Source organism: Euwallacea fornicatus, chromosome 11, assembly GCF_040115645.1.
Source record: "Euwallacea fornicatus isolate EFF26 chromosome 11, ASM4011564v1, whole genome shotgun sequence".
NCBI lineage: Eukaryota > Metazoa > Arthropoda > Insecta > Coleoptera > Curculionidae > Euwallacea > Euwallacea fornicatus.
In genome coordinates this window covers 2,432,697-2,455,638 of record NC_089551.1, presented here as the reverse complement: position 1 = coordinate 2,455,638, position 22,942 = coordinate 2,432,697, and the positions used below count along the sequence as shown (strand labels likewise).

Sequence of the window (22,942 nt, the reverse complement as noted above, 5' to 3'; positions counted from 1 at the left end):
CGGGGCACACGTGGGATAATTCGTATTGACTGTGTCCCTAAAGGAAGAACAAGAAACGGAGAATATTATGCAAATCTCTTGCGGCGTTTCAGCGAAGAAATTAGGAAAAAGCGACCGCATTTGGCGAAAAAGAAAGTCTTGTTCCACCAAGACAACGCACCGGTCCACACTTCCGCCATCGCGATGGCTGAAATCAATCAACCTGGTTTAGAACCTTTTCCGCAGCCAGCCTATTGGCCAGATTTAGCCCCCTCAGATTCTTTTCTATTTCCAAAGTTGAAAAAATGGGTCGGCGGAAAGAGGTTTGTCAAAACGATGAAGAGGTAGAGTCCGGGATGGAACGTTGGAAGCTTCTCACTGCGAACGGCGTGTAGAAGCCATAGAACATCGCCGGAAGAGGGCGATCTCGAAGGATATAAAGTTGAGGAATAACGTAATATTTTCGAAAAAAAATTTTCTGTTCAAGAGCTGAGTTGGGCGCTTCTGGGGTCATCCTTGTATATTAAATTAATTTAATTAAAGCCCCTTGTGCAGCTGCGAATAAAAAAACCGCAATAATTAAAAAAATATTAATTTTAGAAAAAAAAAGTAATTGAATTTTTTTGTATAAATCGAAACAAGTTTCAATTTTATTTATAAAAATAGATAACGTTGCTTTAAAAAAGGGGTTTTAAAATTATCCTTTGAAATTTTTGCAATTTAAATTGGGCCCCTATTTCTGCTAATAACAATGTTAACAGTGGTGCGCTCTCAATTTTGTACGCCCCGTATGGGGCAATCCCCAAGTAAATCCTAAATTTACGGCGTAAACTTAAGGGGACATATTTTTAATGAAAAAAAAAAAAAAAAGAGAATTTCCGTGTGTCCGAAATCGCTTTGTTTCCGAAACCACAGGGTGGTCAGAAATCATTTTATTTTTTCATTATTTTTGAAAATTGCGCAGGCTCAGAAGACAAGAGCTGATTCAAGGAAAATTCCGCTAAGCGACCGCAAGCGTTGTTCCGCACCGACTGCCGGAAGTAGCCGCACGCACTTGTCGTGGAATCCCCGAAACGTGCCGCGTCGCATTACTGAAAATTGAGGCAGATCAACGGCGAACTCACTCCAGACCCACTTCAAAAATTCAAAAGACTTAATTGTATCATCTCTTTGTGTGGAACCTCCAGATCTGAAGAGTTGATTGGTCTCGTAAATCTTTTGTCACATGAAAAATCGGCGTTCCGGATTAGGATTTATCTCGAAGCCATCATCATCAAGAATCGGGCTCGGGCCCGAAGATAAGTAAGAAGGAACACGTGTCCGATAAACAGCAAAACGGAGAAATGTGGCCGATATCGAAGCAAATATCGGCTGGCAATGATAAATCTCTAGCTGCGTGTGATACTTGCGTACGTCTCGTTCAGAAAGCCACTAAGATAAGATCGAATTGTAGCATTAACCGCGGAAAAATCCATTGAGATTTTATCGCGATTCAGTAGTCCCGAGCGGATTGCAACACTCTGTAGATTTATCTTTAACGTTTCTTGGATTGTAATTACTTATATGTGTTTTTCAACCAGGTACAAGAACGGCCTGTCTTATGATAATTTGATATAATGGAAGCAAGAAACGTCCGGGTGCCTTATAAGGTACTTCTTGGCTCCAATCTAGGCATACGTGATGAGTTTGGAGTAAAAAAATTACGAAAATCTCGTTCAGTCAAGATGTGGGGAATTTTTACAGACGTGGAGAAGCACGAATGTTTTCAGGTCTCAATCAGGAGTGAGGTTTGTATAGTCACTTACAGAAGTACTCGTATAGCCGGAAAAAAATTCTGTAGTTTTCGACTGGATTTGTTCACATTTTTTGTAATGGAAAATCGACCCTAAACTCGATTTGGGTGTTCGAGCGACTTTTGAGAAATTTAATTTTTAGAGCGTTTTTCAGGGTCTCAAAAAGAACTTCGTTTCGGAACTCTTTGTGCGGCGGAAACTTTTCAATGTCGTTTCAATATGAGGGGATTTTCCTTCATATTTCCTGAAAATTTGATCAAAATCGAATCACAAATAAGGGAGTTGCCGCCTTTTAAGATAATCGAAATTGTCTAAATCTCGCCATTTTGCGTGAAAACCGCCGCTTTTTGGCGATTTCAAAAGGCTGCAACTCCCTTATTTATGTTTCAACTTCGATTAAATTTTTAGGTTAAATTCACCCACAAAAATCCCCTCCACAAGATCGTTAAAACCATATTGGAATCATTTCCGCCCCACAGGAAGTTTTCAAAACGGCGGTTTTTTGAGACCCCGAAAGACACCCTAAAAATGAAATTTTCAAAAGTTGCTCGGACAGCTAAACCGAGCTTGGGTTCGAATTTCCATTATACAAAATTTGAACAAAATCAGTCGAAAATTACGGTTTACAGAATTCTTCTTCGCTTATACTTTTGTGAGTGCCTGTACGGTCCGTTGTGGAAAATCGAGTTTTCAGTTCTGGACTCGCAGCACCGGACGCCGGTCAATCGGGGATACGCTCGATCTGAAACTGTACAATTCCGCTGGACCCGCGGACGCGTGAAAAATCGTCATTCGCGCTTCTGCAAACCTCGACACACGCCCATTACGTTCTAAGGCTTTTCTCGGGCAGTAAGAACTTTCTCAGGTCAGGTTGGTGCACTTGCCTAATATTAATATGTAGATTATTAGTACCAGAGACAAAAAGCTACTTAATTCTAAGCACAGATACATGAAGTAACATAAATTAGCCCTGGTCACTTGCTTTACACACACATTCCGGCAATTAATTACCCAGAACGAGCTACCAGAACTACAAGAAGTATATTTCTGCTTAATGGGGAAAATCTCGGTACATATTTCACTTTATTTGTACCAATCCAATTTATGGCCCGTTTCTAATTATGCGAATTGACTTATTCATATACTGCCCAGGCCCGGCGTTTTACGGGTCATTCTTCGCGAAAATCCATTTCCTCTTTATGTACTGTTTCAATGCGGCCTAGAATTCGAGGAATCCCAAGTGCACCTCTTCGTTTATGACCAAAAACAAGGGCCATTAATTTTGATGTTGAAGAACCACGGGGAGTTCTTGTGCAGTTAAATCTTCATCAGTGGTAATAGAGACATTTATGAGCAAAACATTGAGCTGTCCCAAGTAAATACAGTAGCTTAATCTAAGCAAGTGCCTATCGCGAAGCATTTTTTCCATAATTCGCAATTATTAATGGCGAACCTGAGCTAAGGCAGTAAATATGGTCGGTACTCGTGTTTTTTTTGGTTTCTGCCCGTTTCGTGCTAATCAACTAATTACCCTCTCACTGGACATAACCGAAAAGCTATTGGGGACATTAATTCGGTTTTGATATTTTATTGTAACCACTTAAATTAAATTCTTTGCTATTAAGATATTTATGCATAAAATACAATTATCATATTAATTGTGAGAACATAATAAGCGAATACGAGTTTACGTAATGCCCTAATTCCTGATTAGAATTTGATTTATAATTTCGATTCGGGTTCATGTTACTAATTAATAGTGAATTATACGTCAGAGCAACTCCATTATTGGCGCTACCGCGTTAATTATACCAACAAACTATTTATTAAAATTGTTATTTTAGATTGGATTTTCGGCATTAATATCATTTTGAGAGCGCCATAAATCAGACCGTAATCAGATACTAATGCGAGGGGAAAATGCAAATTTTTCAAATGGCTTAATACAATCTGAACGGTTCGCCATGGAGAACCAAAATCCGGTTGTCCCGGTGGCGCCGACACACGTTTTTGCATCGAAACGGTCGAACCTGCCTCGAGACCTTTTCGCCTCCCCCTCGTAGGGCGGCGATACGTGAAGCAAAGCCAAGGAGTTTTTCTTAAAATTCTCGAGATCAGACGTTTTTCGTGCCGTCGTGGCAACACTGTCGCCCCTTTTTGGGCGCAACCAGGAAAAAATAACCTTTCGGTGCCTGACCGTTTGGTACACCATGTAAGAATGTCAAAATCTGTAACAGATCGCGTGCGTTCCGAATCGCCTAATGGCAAACACAGGGTGGTTCATTGGGAATGGGACGTGCCGAGGTTGGGAACACCGATTTGCGACATGCCTTATACCGATGTTGCGCGTGTGGGAATTACAGGGCGTTCGTGATTGGAATTTGCCTTAAAAATTCCCCTAATGACTTTTTGTGTTTTCGTGGCATCGACACCAAAATCGGTATAGCGAAGTTTCGTGAGCCTTCACGTTAGAATTTTGACTTAATCTTAAGTAGCTCCTAGAGGGCACCAGCCACGACCCACCGCTTCGGCCAATTTGATTGGTTTCGGCTGGATTTGCTTTGGTGTTTTTTCCTTGGCGCAACCGAGGCGTAATGAAGGAGCGTCTATATTTTACTCAATAAAACGTTCGTCTCTAATCCGGATATCTCTATACGTTCGCGAGATTTCCACCCGTAGGCGAGTGCGGGTCGCACCATGCAGACACAAAGGGTTACTAGGGAGCGTTAAAATAAAATTTCAACTTTTAACACCCCGTGAGTCTGACACACGCAACATTGTCACGAGGTGTGTCGGGTGCCATCGCCACGTCGTGACGTCGTAGCGTGGCGCTCTCGCTGAATCGCCCTGTATATTCATTTTATCGACTGCTTCGCCGTTTCTTTGGCTTCTGCACCATCAGTCCCTCCCCCATCGCCCGCGTCTCTCCTCACACCCCCACCCCCTCCACCTCCACCAACGTTTTCAGCACTTTTCCGCAAGTCCGTTTGAATGTAAACCGGACTTAAAAAATCGTAACCTGGACGTTGATCTCTGAAAGCGGTACCTCGGGTCAGAGCCAACGAAATCTAAATTTACTTCTACTTAAAAATAAATCGAACTCTCGACACTCAGAAAGGCCGAAAGTAATTTACCCTTAACTGATTTCGTGAGATGGTGATGAGCTCGAATTACTATAATGTAAGCCGTGTAATCTGCTTGGTGGGAATTCAAATTCCTGCAGAGTTCACGGCTTCGGCATGATTAAAAGTGGCTCATATCGAATACCTAATTGGAAATTTATCGGTCGGTATTTCTTCGTTTTATGGACTAGAATATGTGCTTGTGAGGATTTGATTACCTAATGAAGATTTCTCATCGTTCGAGAATTATTACGTTTCGCATAAAGTCGAATGTGCGTAGGTCGTTCCGGCTCCGCCTCTGTTTATTCGCGCACACAACGGTCCTGTGAGACTTCCTTGAAACAATAATTAGATTAATTTATGTAAGAAATGCAAGGCCAATGTCTTGGCTTCCATTAAAAATTGGGAACATATTGGCAATTATCCGCTAATTGGTTTGGACACACCCGTCTGCAAAACCCATACACTCGGTACAATAAGTTCGGTTGCAATGCTTTATGCCTTGGACGCGTTCATTTTATTGGCGGACTTTACCTGTAAGCATAAGGCACCACCTCCCGAGCGCAAAGTGCAAGTAACGAAGGGAAATTGCTTACAGTGATACAAAAAAATTTTAATTATTGTATTTGCTTAATAATTAACGCGATCATTAATCTTATGACTTATCACTTTGACTACCGTCCGCTGGCATAATTCAGTTGTGACACTCCTTGCTGCCTCTAAAAAGAATATGCATGTGACCGTTATAGAATGTACATCACACAATAGAATGCACTTGTCTATTTATCCTAAGCACATTCAATGGGAGCTAAATCATGCGTGTACGACGGCAGCCTTTGGGCCCAGCTACACCTTTGCCCCTTCGATTGTTATAATTATCGTCATTATTCATAATAATTTAGTTCAGAGAGAGTGCGGTTTTTTCCTAAATCTCAACCGAAAGAATTACACGTATACTTCCTATATAATCCTAATCCGCATCGCAAAGCAAATAACTCTTAACAAAGACCGTTTGACGTTTGGCTTATTATTAATTCAACGTTATGACGTGTAATTAAAATTCGCTAAAGTGCTAGATGGTATCGAGCATCGTCACATTCAGGAGAATGCTGTAATTACGGCCCATAATTCATGTATCATTATCTTCCTTTGGAAGTGACAAATCGCTGTTAGTTTTGACTTTAAAACAGAGGAAAAATAATTAGACGTGGATGCTGTCGGGAAAGACGTCTCTATTTGCGAGGGGAAACCCCGAGGAAGAACGGGGCACTGGATCGTAAATCGAGGCCCAGTTGACGAAACTATCGATAACACGAGATAAAGTCCCTCTTGTGGATAGAGGACGCCTCTGGCTACAACGTGTCACCGAGGGCAGCTCAAAAGATTGAGGATAGCGGGGAGAAGAAGGTGCTTTTTTCATCCGGTGCTTACCCTCGATTGACTACAAGGCAACTGCAATTGTGGAAGAACCGTTCAGCTCTGGAAATTTCAGCGAGATTCAATACTTTTACGTATAATCCCGCTAACTTGAGCTAATTCAGGCGTCAAGTACTGCCGCGCTTGGGCACTACAACTTCCATGGACGCGCCACTTGTCCAACATACAGCCGAATCGTCCTAGAATGTTACTATGCAGGTAAGACGTACACGTCTTTATAAAATGTCTAAATCATTGCGAGGGCTTCTTTTCTTTCACGTAAAAAGCACCAGCGGAACTCGAGATTCAAATGTTCCCGCGCTCGAGCACTGCAAACCCCTGAACGCGCCCCTCGTTCAACGGCCAGCCGAAGTATACTGGTGGCTTACTCTACAGGTGAACATCTCTTTAAAAATTCCGAAAGGACATCGTATAGGGCTCATTTTCTTTTACCGATTAAAAGGACTAGGTGAACTCGAGATCCAGATACCTCCCGCGCTCGAGCACTGCAAACCCGTGAATGCGCTCCTTGTTCAACGACAAGCTGAGGTGTATCAGTGGCTCACTCTATACGTGCACATCTCTTTGAGAATTCTGAAAGGACATTGTGTAGTGCTCCTTTTCTTTTACAGATTAAAAGGAGTAGGTGAACTCAAGATTCAAATACTCCCGCGCTCGAGCGCTGCAAACTCCTGAATGTGCCCCTTGTTCAACGACCAGCTGAAGTATGCCAGTGGCTTACTAGGCAGGTATAGTGTGTACATCTCCTTAAAATTTCTAAAGGGGCATTGTGTGGGGCTCCTGTTCTTCAACAAACAAAAAGCTGCAAGTGAATTCAAGCTTGAAGTGCCGCAGCGCTCGACCTCTGCAAATTCCCTGAATGCCCCTTTGTCCAACGGCCAGGTTATAACTGACCAAATTTGCGTTCAGACCACCGGAGTATATTCAGTAGCCAACTTTTTAATAATCCAAAAAGAATCGCAACAGATAAAACGTGTTTTGAATGGCAGCTCTCTCGAGTTTGTGATTAAAAAGCATCGCGAGTAATTTACTCCCATAAAATACCAGTAAACCAAGTAATAGCTGCCATAACTGCCACAATGACGTACGAGGGTTCCGCAAGCTCATCGTAAAAATAGCCGAAATCAGAGCGCTGCTCATGATGGCTGATAAACGAGCCGAACCATAATCGTTAAGGAACCACTGCGATCAAGTGGTTTTTATTGTGTTTTTCGGCTGCAACGCATTTTAACTAGATTTTAATTGAACTTGCCATCTCCATCAGTGGCAAGTGAATGTTTAGGGTGTGGTTTGCATTTTTAATCGTGCACAATCTCCGCCAATGGTACCGCAGGAACCTTTTCGCGTTGAGAGTACGCGTGTCGCGTTCGGAGATGATTCAAAAGAAATCAACAGGTTCGATTGTCGTTTGTTGTTAAGATGGAAGATTTGACCCAGATAAAGGCGACGTTTGAAACGAAAGATGGAAATTCCTCGATTAATTACCCGGTTTTTTCTCCGCTAGAGTGTTCTTGTAAACAAGGTTTAACTTTCTTTTTTAATTAACTGTATACCGCAAAAAGCCCTCCAGATGCTAATGCATTCGTCAAAAACGGATTAAAACCAATATCCGAGCGAGATTTCCACTGCGACCACGTGCGACTCGTATAAACCAAAGTGGCAAAAACCTGTGACAATCTGCAGGAAAATCTATGGCAGGATGTTCTGAGTCATTGGGTTGCGACAGCGATTTAAAATTCAAATGCTCCTTTTTCATGATGAAGCAGTCACTTATCTTCGAGGAAGTTTGCACCAAAGAGATGATCGGCCTCATCAAGTCGACGCAATGCAAATTTGAAAAATTTTCCAAAGGCCCTAAATCTGGTCTGTAAATCGTTCTCGTATAGAAGTGGTGCTGCCATTCTGTCTACGGGTTTCGTGACTGGCCTCTTGAATTGCGCAATTAGAGACGGAATGCTCCAGTTTGGGGCCGTCTCGACTGTCGGTATGGCATCTAACTCACCAGGGTTAGTGAACGATTTACGGTGCCATAGGAACACAATGAACGAACGGATTTATCGACACTAGGAGTTTGAGGAAGCAGTTTCACTTTTTTAGTGCCTGCCTGCGCTTTTTTATTGGAGATTTAATTACCAATAAAGTAGAGAAACTGCATTCTTGGTCGCAGTCCTCGGCCGTATTGCCGATCAAAGTGCTGATGAAGTTTCCTCGAAGATGAATATCGGTATGACACAATACTTTTGGGAAAGTTTGGCAACAGGGAAATGGCGCCTGTCAGTCTGCACAGTTGAAAAAACGGCAAAAGAACGTTGCCGGGTTGCCGATTTTGCGGTTTCCTTAATTGTTGCGCGAAGTCGCGTTTCTACCTGAAGACCTAACGTTTTTTGTCCTTCCACGGTCGTCTGTAATCCGAAAAAATCGCACCTTTGGAACGGGCAAATGCTGCTGGTGCGAGGACAGTCCCAGAAGTACGCGAGCTGGCACACAGACAGAGATTTTTTTAATTTCCTCCGTGTTACAAAAACCAAACTTCGAAAAGCTTGTGGCGTTGCTACGTTGATTTGGGCTTGTTCTTAAGACACCGTCCACACTTCCGTCATCGCGGTGACCAACACCATCCAACTCGGTTTCGGACTTCATCCTCCCCCGCCCTATTCGACAGATTTAGCCCTCTCAGATTATTGTCAATTTTCAAATTAGAAAAAATGGCTCGGCTCGGAAAAAACGTCAATAGTGAAGAGATAGAGTTCGAGGTTGATGCCCATTTTGAAATGTTCCATTACTATAAACAGAGTTTATAACATCGCTTGGAAAAGCGTGTCAATGTCAAAAAAAACTACGTTCAAAAATCATGTAAAACTTCACCGTTAGGTCGAGTACTTCTGGAACTAACCTCGTACTTCCTCAACTGAATTCTGCTCTAAAACTGCAGAAACCGTCAAGTACAACAAACTAGAGAGAGTTTGGAGAATTTCGCCAATCAACAGAATTTACAGAAATTTTTTCACAAGTTGACAACATTTTTCAGTGACTCGTAAGGGTCGAAAGTAAGACGATACGGTTTATACCAGTCAACATGCAGCCAAGAGGAGTTCCCCGTCAAAACTGGTCAAATCTGACCACATGCCTGTCCAGTGATAAATTAAATTTTTTGGCCGTTTTTGTAAGTTCGGCAACATCGATATGGCGTCTGTCAGGACAAACTTGACATGGCAAAAGAACGGTGCCAGGTTGCCGTTTTCGCGACACTATTAAATTAAGGGAAAATTTGTCTTTTCAGGCAGTTCTTCTAACTGCAAACGTCTGGTGTTTTCTACAGTTTCCCGTCGTCTTGTAGAGTTGTGTCAGCCAGTCTGTACGACTTTCCAAGACCTTTTTGAATAGCTTCGGCACTAAATTTAACTCAAAAATCAATAACTTTTCTACCGCTTCTCACGTAATAAGAAGCGTGCGAACATCTTTAACTGCCCTTGGAAGGAAATTATTCAATTTAACGCTTGTTACATGTGACTAAACCAGCACTTTTATGTCAACACATGAATAAATCACGTATTTAAGGCGTGAAAACGAACATTTACCAGTGTCTGGATGGTTTTCATAACTCTGCGGTAGTAAATTCGTTAACACAAATTACTATTATTTCCATAAGAGAGCTACTTTAGTAACCGAGTACTCATTAACCTAACGAGGCATATTTTACCTTTTAATTCCATGGGTAGCTGCCTAACATTTAAGGTGTGGTTTTTCCTCTTTTGAACCCAAAAAAATAAACCTCTGAGAGATATATATACATACAGAAATGTGGGACGCGTCTTAACGGCATTGATTAATGTTGTTGGCGGTACCAAGGAGTTTTTCAGGTTTGGTACTCGGCAAGGAAACGTATTGTCCGGCTTCGTGTTTAATTTGTTTTCTCTTTAATGACCGATGAGGTTTTCTAATGGCGAAACATCGCCTCTCCGAAGTATATATTATGTTTATTTGTTGCTCTACAAACTAGACAGTACGTCAGTAAGGTACTTGTTACCGGGAATCGTTGTTGATTTATCATTTCAGTACCGACCTTAGATGGCTATCTGGCCGATGCAGGACGCAACGGCACGTCGAATTTTTGCGCTGAGTATTTTAAATGGTACCCGAGGTACTTCGGCGAATCAATAATGGGCTGGCTTGGCAACGCTTAATGAACCAACAACGGCGGTAATAAAATATTAATATATTTTGTAATAAGTCATTTTACACGTCTTTTGCCTTATTAACAAAGTGATATATATAGATAAAAAATCCTCTAAACTGTGGGTATCGATTTTAATTGCTAATATTAACCTTGACATTCACGCGTTTATGTGTTTTTTACAATTACCTTGGTGCGATAATTAATTTAAGACAGGATTTGTGTTTTAACACGAACAGGAAACGAGGCCCAAAATTGTGCTTTTTTCGGCGAAATATTGTTAATTAAAGCGACCTGGCAACGTCACTAACGGCAATTACAGGGCCGCGACAGTAATTTGTCAGTGTCAATGTCGGGTGTCAGTCGACGGCTCAAAACAAACGGGTGCCGCCAGGTTGCCACGTCCGGCAATCTAAGTAACTCGGAATTTCGATTGTTCCTCACCAATTCACTGTTTTTCTTTGGAAAATTTTGGAAAAAAGCGTTTCCCGGGGCAAGCGCAGCGGCGGCAACTGGAGCTCTCGATGGGACGGAGCTGGTCCCCCGAGCGAGGGTCACCTCCGGAAAATAGACGCGAAGCGGGCCTTCTTCCATTACGAGCCGCAAGAAAGCCGGACGCAACACCAAGCAGCTACCACCCTCTCTAACTATTGGAAAGTCAATCTGAGATCTGCCATTTTGAGAAATAACGATTTCGGTGTTATGTCGTTTTATAATAAATGAATATTCTGAGTGCCTGCATGCGGCATGAATCAGCGTTTCCATCGTTTAAACCATGAATTCAATTGCAAAGGCTTCACTAACAAATTGTCCGGAAAATTTATTAAATTAGCTAATCCCCATCTCATTTGTATTTTCACCGTGATATTTATAGACCTTTCAATACCGTACACGCCGTATATTATACTTTGAATTTTATTTATTTAGCTTTAGATGCAGCTCTTTTAGGCTTTCATTTGTGGTAGTACCATTAGCACTGATGAAGTACCCGCTAGCTGACGGTAGCGAGATTCCTTCACTTCCAGTAATTTATTTGCGATATCCTGCGTGAATAATGCGGGTACTGTTCGTCAGTGTTAAACCTTTATTGAGGTACTTTATATTAGTAAAAATTCTCAATAATGTTGGTACAGGATGCGGTATTCAGGTGGCGAAGATCTTCTCGGCAAATTAACCTTAATAGATACAATCAAAAGTAATTCATAATAGTATACGAATAAGTGAGGAAAACTTTGCTTTAAATCTAGGCTATCGCTTCTTCTTCTCGTTCTTCTTGCCCATGGAAATAGCTCGGCCGCGGTTCTACCAGTTTTTCAGCCACTCAGGGCAGCCTCCGTTCAATCGCACGAATATCTGATATTACTCTAATAGCGTTTCATGTCAACTTCAATTAAAATTACAACTTTTCTCCGAGAGACTATCTCCGGATCGGGCTGCGATACAGCGTCTCTTCCGCAATACAAAAACCCGAGCAACGAGCAAAATTTGTTTAATGGCCAGTTACGCAACAGTCGGCTACATAAAAGTCCCTGGCGAACTTAAGGCCTTTGTAAATATGTCGAATATCGGTATTGTATGCAAAACGTCGGTCTTCAAAAGCTAATAATCTATTATACGCCAAATTACGGTGCACAATGTGAGGCGACATTAAAGGAGACTGATGAGTTCGGTCGAAAAAGCCAGTGCGAAAGAGCGTGGCATTACGATGTTTCGTGATACGACGGCTGATTGGGCGGCCCCTGACGAGAAAAACGGGTGGAAATTGCTAATTAATCATCTTCGATCAACGCAATCGGGTTAATCGAGGAAGCCCCAACTTCCATTGAGGTCGGAATTGAGCGCGAAAGTACCGCTACAAGGGGGGGGGGGGGGGGAGGGAGGGATCAGTCCCGGAAGTAGCGGCCCGCGTGCGCCGGAACAAATTCGTTTTTTCGATTAACGCTAGAACACGTCGTTTTCTATTTTTGCCTTCGATTTATTTTGATCGCGAAATCACGCTTACAGGGTGGCCCAAGAACAACCTTCGACTGAATTTTTTCGAGCGCAACCACCCACTTTTCATTTTCGCATTCAGCGTCGGATTCCGACTACGTTTCGTCCAACGCGTCCCGTCCCTGAATTCTTTCCGAGAATTATCGAGAAATTCGCGATTGCGCGTGTCAAAGGCTGGACCGCGTCAGGAGAACGACTGCGAAACAATTTATTCAAAAAAATAGAATAACGAAGTAAATTAAATGTTAAAATTGTAGACCATTAACTTCTGGGCAGCTGGCCGGCCGGGCTTAACACTTTAGTCGACGTTAGTGCCGAGATTTCTTGCGTTTCTGCTGTAGCTCCACTCTTCAATTCTCCAACACTTCGTGCTGATCGAAGCAGACTTCGGATTTCAGATAACTCCATGGATAAAAGTCTGACGGGGTTAGGTCTGGAGACCTAGCCGGCCATTCGATTAAACCTCCCCCTTCCGATCCGGCCATTTGGGAAAATATCGTTAAGGTAGTCTCGTACTCTTCGGCAATAGTACTGCTGGTATATTTGCGTTCCGACCGTTTGGGCGAAGTGCACTCGTACTGGGCATTGTCCAATTTCGTAGCAGGGCTAAATAATTTTCTGAATTAAGCGTTCCCCCAATAAAAAAGGGATCCGCATTTCCGGCCCATACTTTTACTTTCTGAGGGAATTGAGTCTGACTTTCCACACTCCGGCATGGGTTCTCTGGGGCCCAATATCGGGCATCTCGCCCGTTTACCGCATCATTCGAGCAAAATGTTGCCTCATAGGCAAAAATTATTTTAGTTAAAAGAGTGCGGATCGGTATTGCGTTTATCCATCATTATTTCGCAAAATTCTGATCTGGGGTCGAGATCATCTTCAATAAGTTCCTGGACTAAGTGTACTTTGTATGGGTGCCATTTGGGCTTGTGTAAATGTTTTAGAACAGGAAACTTACATACTGACTCCTCTTCAGCTTCTTGTCGAGTTCATTTGTAAGGATTCTCCCGTAAATCGAGCAAAACATTCACATTGTGTGTTTTCTGGAACTGCACGATGGTTGGTTTTGTACTTGTCTCTTGCGTGGCCCCAAGTCTTTAAACTTTTTTTCTATCTTGCTGAGTACTGAGCGTGTAACCGGCCTCTCCGGGTATTTATTGTTAAACAACTCGGAAACTTCAGGTTATGTTCGGGTCCTGTCCCGTGTCTTACCACAATCAAAATTTTTATTTGTTGCTTCTCCGTGAAGCGCGTCATTCTTTCAAATTTCACAACTGCACTTGACATTTACTTATTTCAAATAAAATTCTCACACCGTTTCCATGTGACTGAACGGGACAAGTTAACAATCATAAATTGAATAAATAAACAATTGAATGTTTTGCTCGATTCACGAAAAAAACCTTCGGAAATCAAGTTGATAATAGTTAATGGTCAACAATTTTAACATTTAATTTAATTTATTATTCAATTTCTTTAATACATTTTTTCCTAGTTGTTCTCCTGATACGGTTCAGTCATTGATATGTAGAATCGTAAATTTCTCGATAACGGTTGGATATAGAAATGAGATATGTTGCACGTGACATGCTTGGAATTCGATGCAGAATTCAAAAATGAGATAAAAAATTGATGGTTCCTTTTGAAAAAATTAAGTCGACGGCCACAACTTACTTTTGGGCCACCCTGCGTACATGATTTTACGGTCAAAAAAACCGCAGTGAAAAGTAAAAATCGGCGTGTCCGAGCGCCATTCGTAAAAACGAATCTCCGAATTTTATGTGAATTTATTCCAGCCCACGTGTCCTCACTGTGCCATCGTTGACAAATATTGGGTGACGGAGTTCAAACGCGATCGCACGAACTGCCAAGACGTACTCCGCAGTGGTCGGCCCGATGACACTCCAGATTTGACCACTCCAGACATTTCGACGAAAGTCCGCAAAACGAATACTAGCAGATCGTCGGTCAAAATTACACGAGTATTGGCGGACATAATAACCATTTCAAAATGTGCTGGACATCGCGTTTTGACCGAACAATCGGACAAGAGAACGCTGTGCGCGGAAATGGGTGCCGCGATTGCTCACAATGGAACAAAAACCGCGCCGTGAGGATGTTTCAAGGGAGTGTTTGGCAGAGTTTGGCGACAGTAAAGCCGAGTTTTTGCGTCGCCTCATGAAAATGGATGGAACATGGGTCCATCATTTCACACCTGTGGCGAAAGAACGGTCAAAACAATGAACTCGAAGGGGAGAATCGGCTCCAAAGAAGGCGAAAACCGGTCCATCTGCGGAAAAGGTAATGGCGTCAGTTTTTTGGAATGCACGTGGGATCATTTTTATTGACCGTTTCCCTGTATGAAAAACATTAACGGGGGTACATATTGCAGCTTTTGTGTGAAGAAGAAATTAGGAAAAGCGCCTGCACTTGGCTAAAAGGAAACTCTTATTTCGTTCCAGTCATCCCACCGTACCCGCCAGATTTATCCCTCTCAGATTATTTTCAATTTTCGAACTTGAAAAAATGGCTCGGCGAAAAGGGCCAATAACGAAGAGGCGAAGTCTGAGATTGATGCTTATTTCGAAATATTCGAATCTTCTTACTATAAACAGGCTATAGAATATCGCAGGAAAAAGTGTGCCAATCTCAATGGAGACGATACGGAGAAATAGCATAATATTTTACTTTTTTTCTTTTGTTTAAGTGCGGAACCCTCCTCACTTTCCCTGCAGATTTTCATCTTCGTCTTCGACGAGCATGACATATCGCTTGGACGCCCATCGAGCGGCATTGACATTCGCATCAACCATCCACATGATCTGCTGCTCCTCACCACTTCTCCCTGGGGGGGTGCAGATTCCACTGCGAGCTGGCCAGCAATTGAATGTCGACAAATGCGTCTGCCTGAGAGTGAAGCTGCTTCCCTCCCCGAAGAACTTACTTTAGCAGTCTGATCGCAGATGTCCATCGGGACGACTCCCTTGCTCATTGTGAAGATCCTCGTTCAAACACCTTGACGACCACTCCGGAATCATTGCAACTGACCAACTGTCCAGTGCTACGCTCACGAATTTGCAATGAATCGCTTGAAGTCAGCGCTTCAGGACTTTCGGTTTCCGAAGTTTCTCGACTGTCTTCAGGGAAACAATGGCCCTCGTCTAGGCCAATCTGAAGAAGGAGGGGTTGGTTTGTTTGGCCTTTCAGACAGGTCATGTCAGGAAGATTTGACCGTCTCAGAATGTCATCGCGCTGCTGGTACACTCAATCGCGGGGGTGGCCCGAATTCTCTGTTGTTGACCACCCTCGCTGGGCCTGATCTTTTGCCCCCTTCTTCGAAAAAGCGGCAGGTGGCAGGTGGCTGACAAGCAGAGAAAGCTAAAACTGTTTGTCCTCAGGTGTCCGGTGACCATGTGTTAATCTGGTTTAAAATTTTAGTAGTTACGCGAGTTTGTGCGGCGTTCTGACGAGAAATTTCGGAGTCGACTCTAAGTGAAGCACTCACTGAGTCTTCTTAAGCCCTTATGGTAGGCCTAGAACGGCAGTACTATGGAGGGTAATAATTCGACGCCAATGCGACGTATTGGGCTCATAGATCGAGAACGAGCTCCTCCCCGCGTCCAGTCGCTCTGCTCTGGGAGATGAGCCAGCGGCCTTAGGACACTCGTGTCTTCGCGTACCTTTCTGAACCATTTGCCATCACGAAGGAGGGCTTAGCCGCGCTCAGTTGAGCCTTAGCAGTAGCCAATCCCCATGCAGCTTTCCTAATGAAGCTCCATCATAAATTAGAATTTGCCAGAGCCTAACTCAGTCAACGGACAATAAGCGTTCTCGGTCTCATTGGACACGAAAGTGGTTTAATCTGCGGCGGCACTTTGCGGTCAATTGCCGATATTTTCGGAATTTTACGGCGGTTATTAAAGGCGGTGCAATAAACACGGCCTAAATCAAAATTTATCTGCCATTTGACCCGTAATCTGCCGTCTAATACCTCGATCAAAAGTGCTTAAACTGCGAGTAGACTCTCGAGCCCATTAAGCAGCGTTTGCGCTGTTACAAAAAATAAACCGAAGTACGTAATTTAGTTATCTTGCAATAATTAAAAATAGTTGAAAAGTGTGATATGCAAATCAAGATTGACCGAGCAGAACATTAAAACATCCAGGCCCCAAAGTTGGTGTGCGAACATTTGCATTAAACGTTGTAATGCGTTGATTAATTGCTGGCAAGAAACACAAGAAGGTCGTGGGTGTCTTTTTAATAAATATTATTATAATTAATGTTTACGGCACTGCAGATTTATCATCTCACGTTGGTTTAAGATTTTATTTTCAGTAATTAAACTTAACACTTTTCCCCGTCAGTGGCGTTCTCGCGTCGGCTCACGGGCGCGCGCCACTGTCACCCTAATGAAACGCGGCATTGCCAAAATACTGAGCTCATCGCTCGGATTCAGATCAGACATTCATGGTGTAATGACGGCGGTTCCAGTCTCTGTTGGTCAAACCTGATAAAGTTCATTAATTTAATAGCTTCAGTACTTTTACATGTTAACTAAAGTGCTTTAGCGTGTCAGATTCAGATGATTTCATTATGATTATTATTTCTTTCGCAGCAGTGGCGGTACCGACCTGCAGTTTAGTGGGTCAAATGTGTGAGCAATCACCACCAATCAGCGGTCGGAATTCTGATCGGGTTTCAAGTGAAATCGCCAATGTAAGGGCAGTTTTGGGCATATTTCGAGTTTTAGATAGTTCCCGAGATTCCTGCGGATTCTACGCCCACCGTTGGTGCCACCACCGGGCAATACTGCCACGCCATGCCTATCCTGTAGAACATTACTTTCGTCGTCGTGAGATTTACCAATCATTCTATACACATTCCGTTAATCTTTAATCTATTTATTATCTCACATTCTTATATCTGTCTACCTTGCAGGGCGCTTTCTTTTACTCGCCGGCGCTCTTCAATGCGATCAATCATGTGAGTGATGGATCGCATTAATTTGTCGCATATGTTTTTTCTTTTTTACAAATTTCGTTGTCGCTTTGTCGTGCGACCCTGTTTCGCATAACTATCAGGCCAAACACGAGTAAAATTTTTTTCTCGGTCTGGGACCGAACGAACCTCCATCAACAAGCCACTCGACCCACTCGTAAAACTCCATACGAAGATTTGGCAATTTGACGTATTAACGTCCAATTAGCGTCTCAAATTGTTCGCGACCATTCGTCAAAAACGTTTTTCTCGGCCGCACACGTCCCTTTTCGTCGCACGCGCCCTTTTTCGCGCGCCCAAATTTGGCCGCCCTTTCGACGCTCCTCCTCCCGTTCTCGGATGAAGAACTTTTCGGCAACGTCACGACTTTTGACCTCCTTTGAATGCCGCGCGCGTCGGCAGGTCAGATTGTACGTCGGACGTTGGATTTGGCTCTCGCGTCGTCTCCAAAAGTCGGCGCAGTACTCGTAGATTAATATACATTCTCGAAGCCGACATTTTGCCTGTTTTGAGTGGCACGTGATGGGCGCTCGGAATCCGATCGGTATGTTCTATGTTTATGTAAGCCGCTGATAAAACGAGAGAAAGCTCGTGAATGTATATTAATTAGGAAATCCGTGGCAAATTGAGGTGTCCGACGCTTATCAGTGAGCGACCGAAATCGCTTCTGCAAACAAAAATGTAAACCGCCTGAAACCATGCATTAAAGTACCAGTAATTAAAGAACGCGATTTTGTAATGAAAAACAGAACGCAAACGATGGAATTTGATCGATGAATGAAAGAAAGCGCCTGTACAGAACGAGTCCTAGATAAGCCGCAAAGTTTATAATGACCGTTGTTTATTATACATTTTTTATTTTTATATTTTTATCGCGAACTCGGCGTGAGTTATGAGGTTTGCAACATCTCTCGGTCTGCGCACCCTCAAACGTTCCCGACTTCGCGCGTTTTTGGCTCGCCCCAGCAGCAAGCCCAACGAGTTCCTTCACAGTGCTTCGCCCCGAAGCTCTTCTCCTCACGGATCCACCGTCGGCTGCAGCCTCACTTAGCTTTCAGCCGAAAGTTCAGCCAATGCGTCCGTCTGAAATCAAATTGCCAGATGTTGCTTGCTCTCAAAAGCCATCGGCAGCCAATCCGAATCAATCTATTAATCCAACACGACATTCCAATTATGAGCAACGTGCCTGCCATACTTTTCAAAGAAAAATACCCTCGAAGAAAAAACGCGACTGCCGACTATGACTCGAAGCTTCTTTCTGTGGAGAATCGTGAGTCGAATGACAACCGGACCACGCCCTACGCTTCGAATCATCATCACGAATTTATTATTGTTGGTAAGCAACTATCTGATAACAATTAGAAGTGACTTTGTTTTGCAGTGACCAGAACGAATAACTGTAGTAGATCCTCCAAGTCTTACCGGATAGGTGATGGGAACTTCGTATATGGTGCATGGGTGTAGGGGGCAAGGTCAAAGACGATGATGATGATGTCCGCCTAATCTAAAACGATTCTAATTGCCTGGGCGGTCCTAATTGGAATCTTAATTGCACGGTCGGGTGTACGAATTTGGAAGTTGATTGATGGGATTTTTCAATTAAGCTCCGGGATAAAAATTGTTCTAACGAGGGGCCGTTTTGCAGGTCGATCAGACCCAGATCGCAGTTACGTCCATAGGAAAATTTCATGTGGCCTAAAGGGAAGAAAGGAAGAAATCCCGTACTTACCGTGGCCGTTAAAACAATGCACAATGGACTTGCTACTAAAATGGCAGATCAATGGTACTTGGAACGCTCGAAATGCCGATATAATTACAGTAATAAATAAGTATTTTGGTATGGGTCGGACAAGTGAAAACTGGTGTCATGATGAATGTACGGGAAGGAGACAAAGGCCGGTAGCTGTGAGCGATAAGCCGGAACAAGGCGGTTGTTTCGCATCTAAGGCAAAGCTCCGAATGCAAAGAAGACCATCATCATGTGGAGAGAAAACGCCATTAGGCATCGAATTTAAAGACGTTATTATTAACGGTCGTTAGACGGATTTTTATAATCCTAATAGCCACCGCAAATATTTTAATGGCCTCCAACCAAAGAGAACAGCGTGTGTGGTAGTTTACTATTAATTAGAGTAATCTGGGCAAATCTGCCTGTCAGCGGTTGCATTAGACTTTTTTCCAAGCGGACGATCATTAGCCAATGCCACTGGGTACCTCCATTGTACACTTGCACAACCGACTTAATCCCTGAAGAACCTTCTTCTCTGATGTGGTTTATCAATCCATAATCTAATGGTGGTCTAAGCATGATTAAATTTATAGACACGCACATCAGCTTTCTTTTAATAATGGTTTTACGTGGTTTTGGCACCGGTTCTCAATATGGGCTATTAGCGATATGTCACGATCTCGCCAATCTTTCCCATATCGTGCCGTGTTATTAAGGATTTTTTGTAAATTGATTCTTCGGCTTTAGACCTCTTTGCTAATTGAGTGAACCACAGGAATCGAAACTGACATGGTTTACACGATTTAGTAATGATCCTGTGAGCTGAGAGGCGTCCCATGCTACGATAAAATCGTCTCGGAATTAGTGCCGTCAGGTGTTGGTTTACAGGAAAAACTGCCGTACTACCACCTTCAGCGGTCTGTCCTCGTCTGACGCACAGATAATTACTATGGGAGAACGAGGTACGACCGTGCTGAGAAAATAATGTGGGTTTTTCGTGTAAGCTCCGCGTTGTAAATCAATGGTTTGCGCCTCAATTGCAAGGTATCGCTCTTCGCGACGCGTGGTTGCGGCGAGACGGTGCCGCTTGCCGTACCGCCTGTCAAACATTGACAATATTGCACGAGAGTTTCCCTGGTCGAGTCATCTGCCGTCATGGTGACGAGAGCCGGCCTCCGCGATGATGCGACCCGACACCTCTTGACTTTTTTCCTTCGGGTTTTTCGAAATCTTACGTTTGCGCCAATAAATCTAAAACCATCCAAGCATCAAGAACCATTTTAAGAGATGTTCCACGCGTCGAATCTCGACTGGTTCCAAAAACACTAAATTTTTTTATTAAAAAAAACCGTCGTCTTCAAATCTGTCAAACAGCGATGTTTGGCTCGTAGGAAGTCGCGAAACGCATCATTGCGAGAGATGAAACTTGGATCTATGTAAACGACCAGGAAAGAACCGACTGATCGAGCGAATATCGTGTAAAAGGTGCTAAAAAAAATGAAAAACCCGCGCCAAAGTCGTTCGAAAATCATATTGACATTTTTCTTTGATTATCATGTTGTTGTGCCCTATGAACATCTGCGGCCAAGCCAAACTCCAAATAAGGAACGTTATTTCAGCGTTTAGCGCCGATTGCGCGAAGCTATTCGCCTGAAGAGGCCAGAATTGTGGACAGACAATTCTTGGGTTTTGCACCACTGTAATGCACCGTCCTCCCTGCACCGTTTTTTCGAGAATATTTTCCACGACCACCGTTTTCGCCTGATTTAGCACCGTTGGACTTCTGGCTGTTTAACGCGTTCAAAAGAGGGCGCTAGAGGGCGCCGTTTCGACTTGATTGAGGAGGTAAAAGTCGAGCTGGAAAAAGTGCCGGAAAAAACTTCTCTGATTGTTCCGTTGATGGGAAAAAACATTGGTACAAGTGTATTGTGTCGGGGAGTATTTTGAAAGCGATGAAATTTCTTTGAAAAAACAATTAAAGATTTTTTTATTTAATAAATAAATTCACCTTATTTTTTGATCACTGTCGCATACGCCATGAAAAACTACATCCGTCATTGTCTCGCAAATTTATGACAAAAACTGCGAAATTTCTCAAAAATTATAGAGCATCGCGACATATTGGGCGCATCCCGGCCCGCAGAGTGCAGCTCGCCCGTTCGGGCAGGGCGCTCATTTAGACGACCTTATGAAGCCCGTTGCCACCTTTCCGATTCCGCCCCTTTTTTTCTGATTTCAAATCTCAACATCAAATCGATTTAAAACCTAAAACGACTCACGCAGAACTATATATTTTTTACGCTTGAATACGTTACCACAATTATTGGCAGTTTAAGCTATTGAGCTTCGTCGTGTTTAGGACTCGTGTTGCTTAGCCGATTCAAGGCGGTTCGAGAGCCCGAATGCCCCCATTGTCCGGTCATGATTTCCGCAAAAAAAAATCGAGCTTTTAAGCAAGGAATGGATAAAACATGTCTGACAACCTGCCGACACATGTTTCAGCTTATTGCCTTCATCAGGCATGAACGCGAACAACGTGGGTAATGCACCTGGAATATACAGACTGGTCAAATATCATGTATACAGCGCTTGCAAAAGTGGATTAACTTCATTTGGTTCATGTTCATTCATTCACCGTGTTAACTCTTTACAGGCACTTTCTCATTTGAAGTCGCCTCAGCTGGCACATAACAGGAAGAGCCCATGGAGATGCAGCACTGAAGATCTTGGATACATTTCTAGTGTTTAAGGAGATTTGGGATGAATTCATGAATCTTCCTTCCCTGCGTGAGTACCTGTGAGGGTTGGAAGCCCTCCATCGTCGCCATTAACGGGCTCTGTTAAATTAGCAATAATTTTCTTCCAGATCCTCCCTGTGTAGATTCCTTAAAAATGGGAAAGTTGCGAGGAAAAAGTCGTAGAAAGTTTCTCTTCCATCGCTGAAGCTTCGGTTCTTCCAGACCTGGCAGGGATAGCTCATCTCAGTGTGGTTCTGGACATGCCTGTGGACCTTAGTTAGCCTACCTATTTTCTGTGCGATCAACTGCCTCATGGGGGAGTTACAGCTTGGGATGGGTCAAACGTGAGTATTTGGCTTGAGGTTTACTCATCCCGCAAAGTAGGACTTTAGTTCAGGATACGTTCAGGTTTAGTTGGAAATCGATTCAGCTTGTCGACTACAGGATGTTTCGGTACATGTGTCCGCAAATGAAGGGTGCGATTCCCTGGTTCATTGTAAGGAAAAAAGCTCTCTATTAACACGAGTCCGCAAGCGTTCCGTTTTCGGAATACAGGGTGTTGAAAAATTTTTTTTTTCGGTTTTTAACGATGTGTCAGGGACCGTTTGTGTAACACAACTCAGCTTTTTTACACATATTATCATTAATATTAGCTATTTAAAAATAAAAAATATTAACGACAAGAAATGCATTAAATCAGAGGAGTAGGGAAAATTGAAAAAAATTTACGGGAAAACGAGTTGCTGCATTTTCATCATAAAGTTCATCTTTCTGGAATAGAATTGAGTTTAGAGCTCTCGACTAAGAGCACTTTTTTGTGTGGAAAACGTCGGTTTAAAAGGTGTTTTCAAGCTGCCAATTCGTCCAGCGGCGTAGCTATTTGGACCTCCTTAACGCCTCCTTCACGGCCACGAGTGGCTAGTAAAAGGCGTTCGAAAGCTGAGTTGTGCACCTCAAACGGTTCCTGAGATACCCTCAAA

At 43.1% G+C, this 22,942-nt stretch overlaps 1 long non-coding RNA gene across 2 annotated transcripts in view; it reads left to right on the top strand.

Moving 5' to 3' along the window:
- LOC136342165 (uncharacterized) overlaps positions 1–21,924 on the top strand; it is a 62,154-nt gene extending 40,230 nt beyond the window's left edge. For both annotated transcript variants that reach the window (XR_010732606.1, XR_010732607.1), the window contains one exon: positions 21,878–21,924. This is a non-coding gene — a long non-coding RNA (uncharacterized lncRNA). The remainder of the gene's footprint in view (positions 1–21,877) is intronic.
- Positions 21,925–22,942: the final 1,018 nt, after the last annotated feature.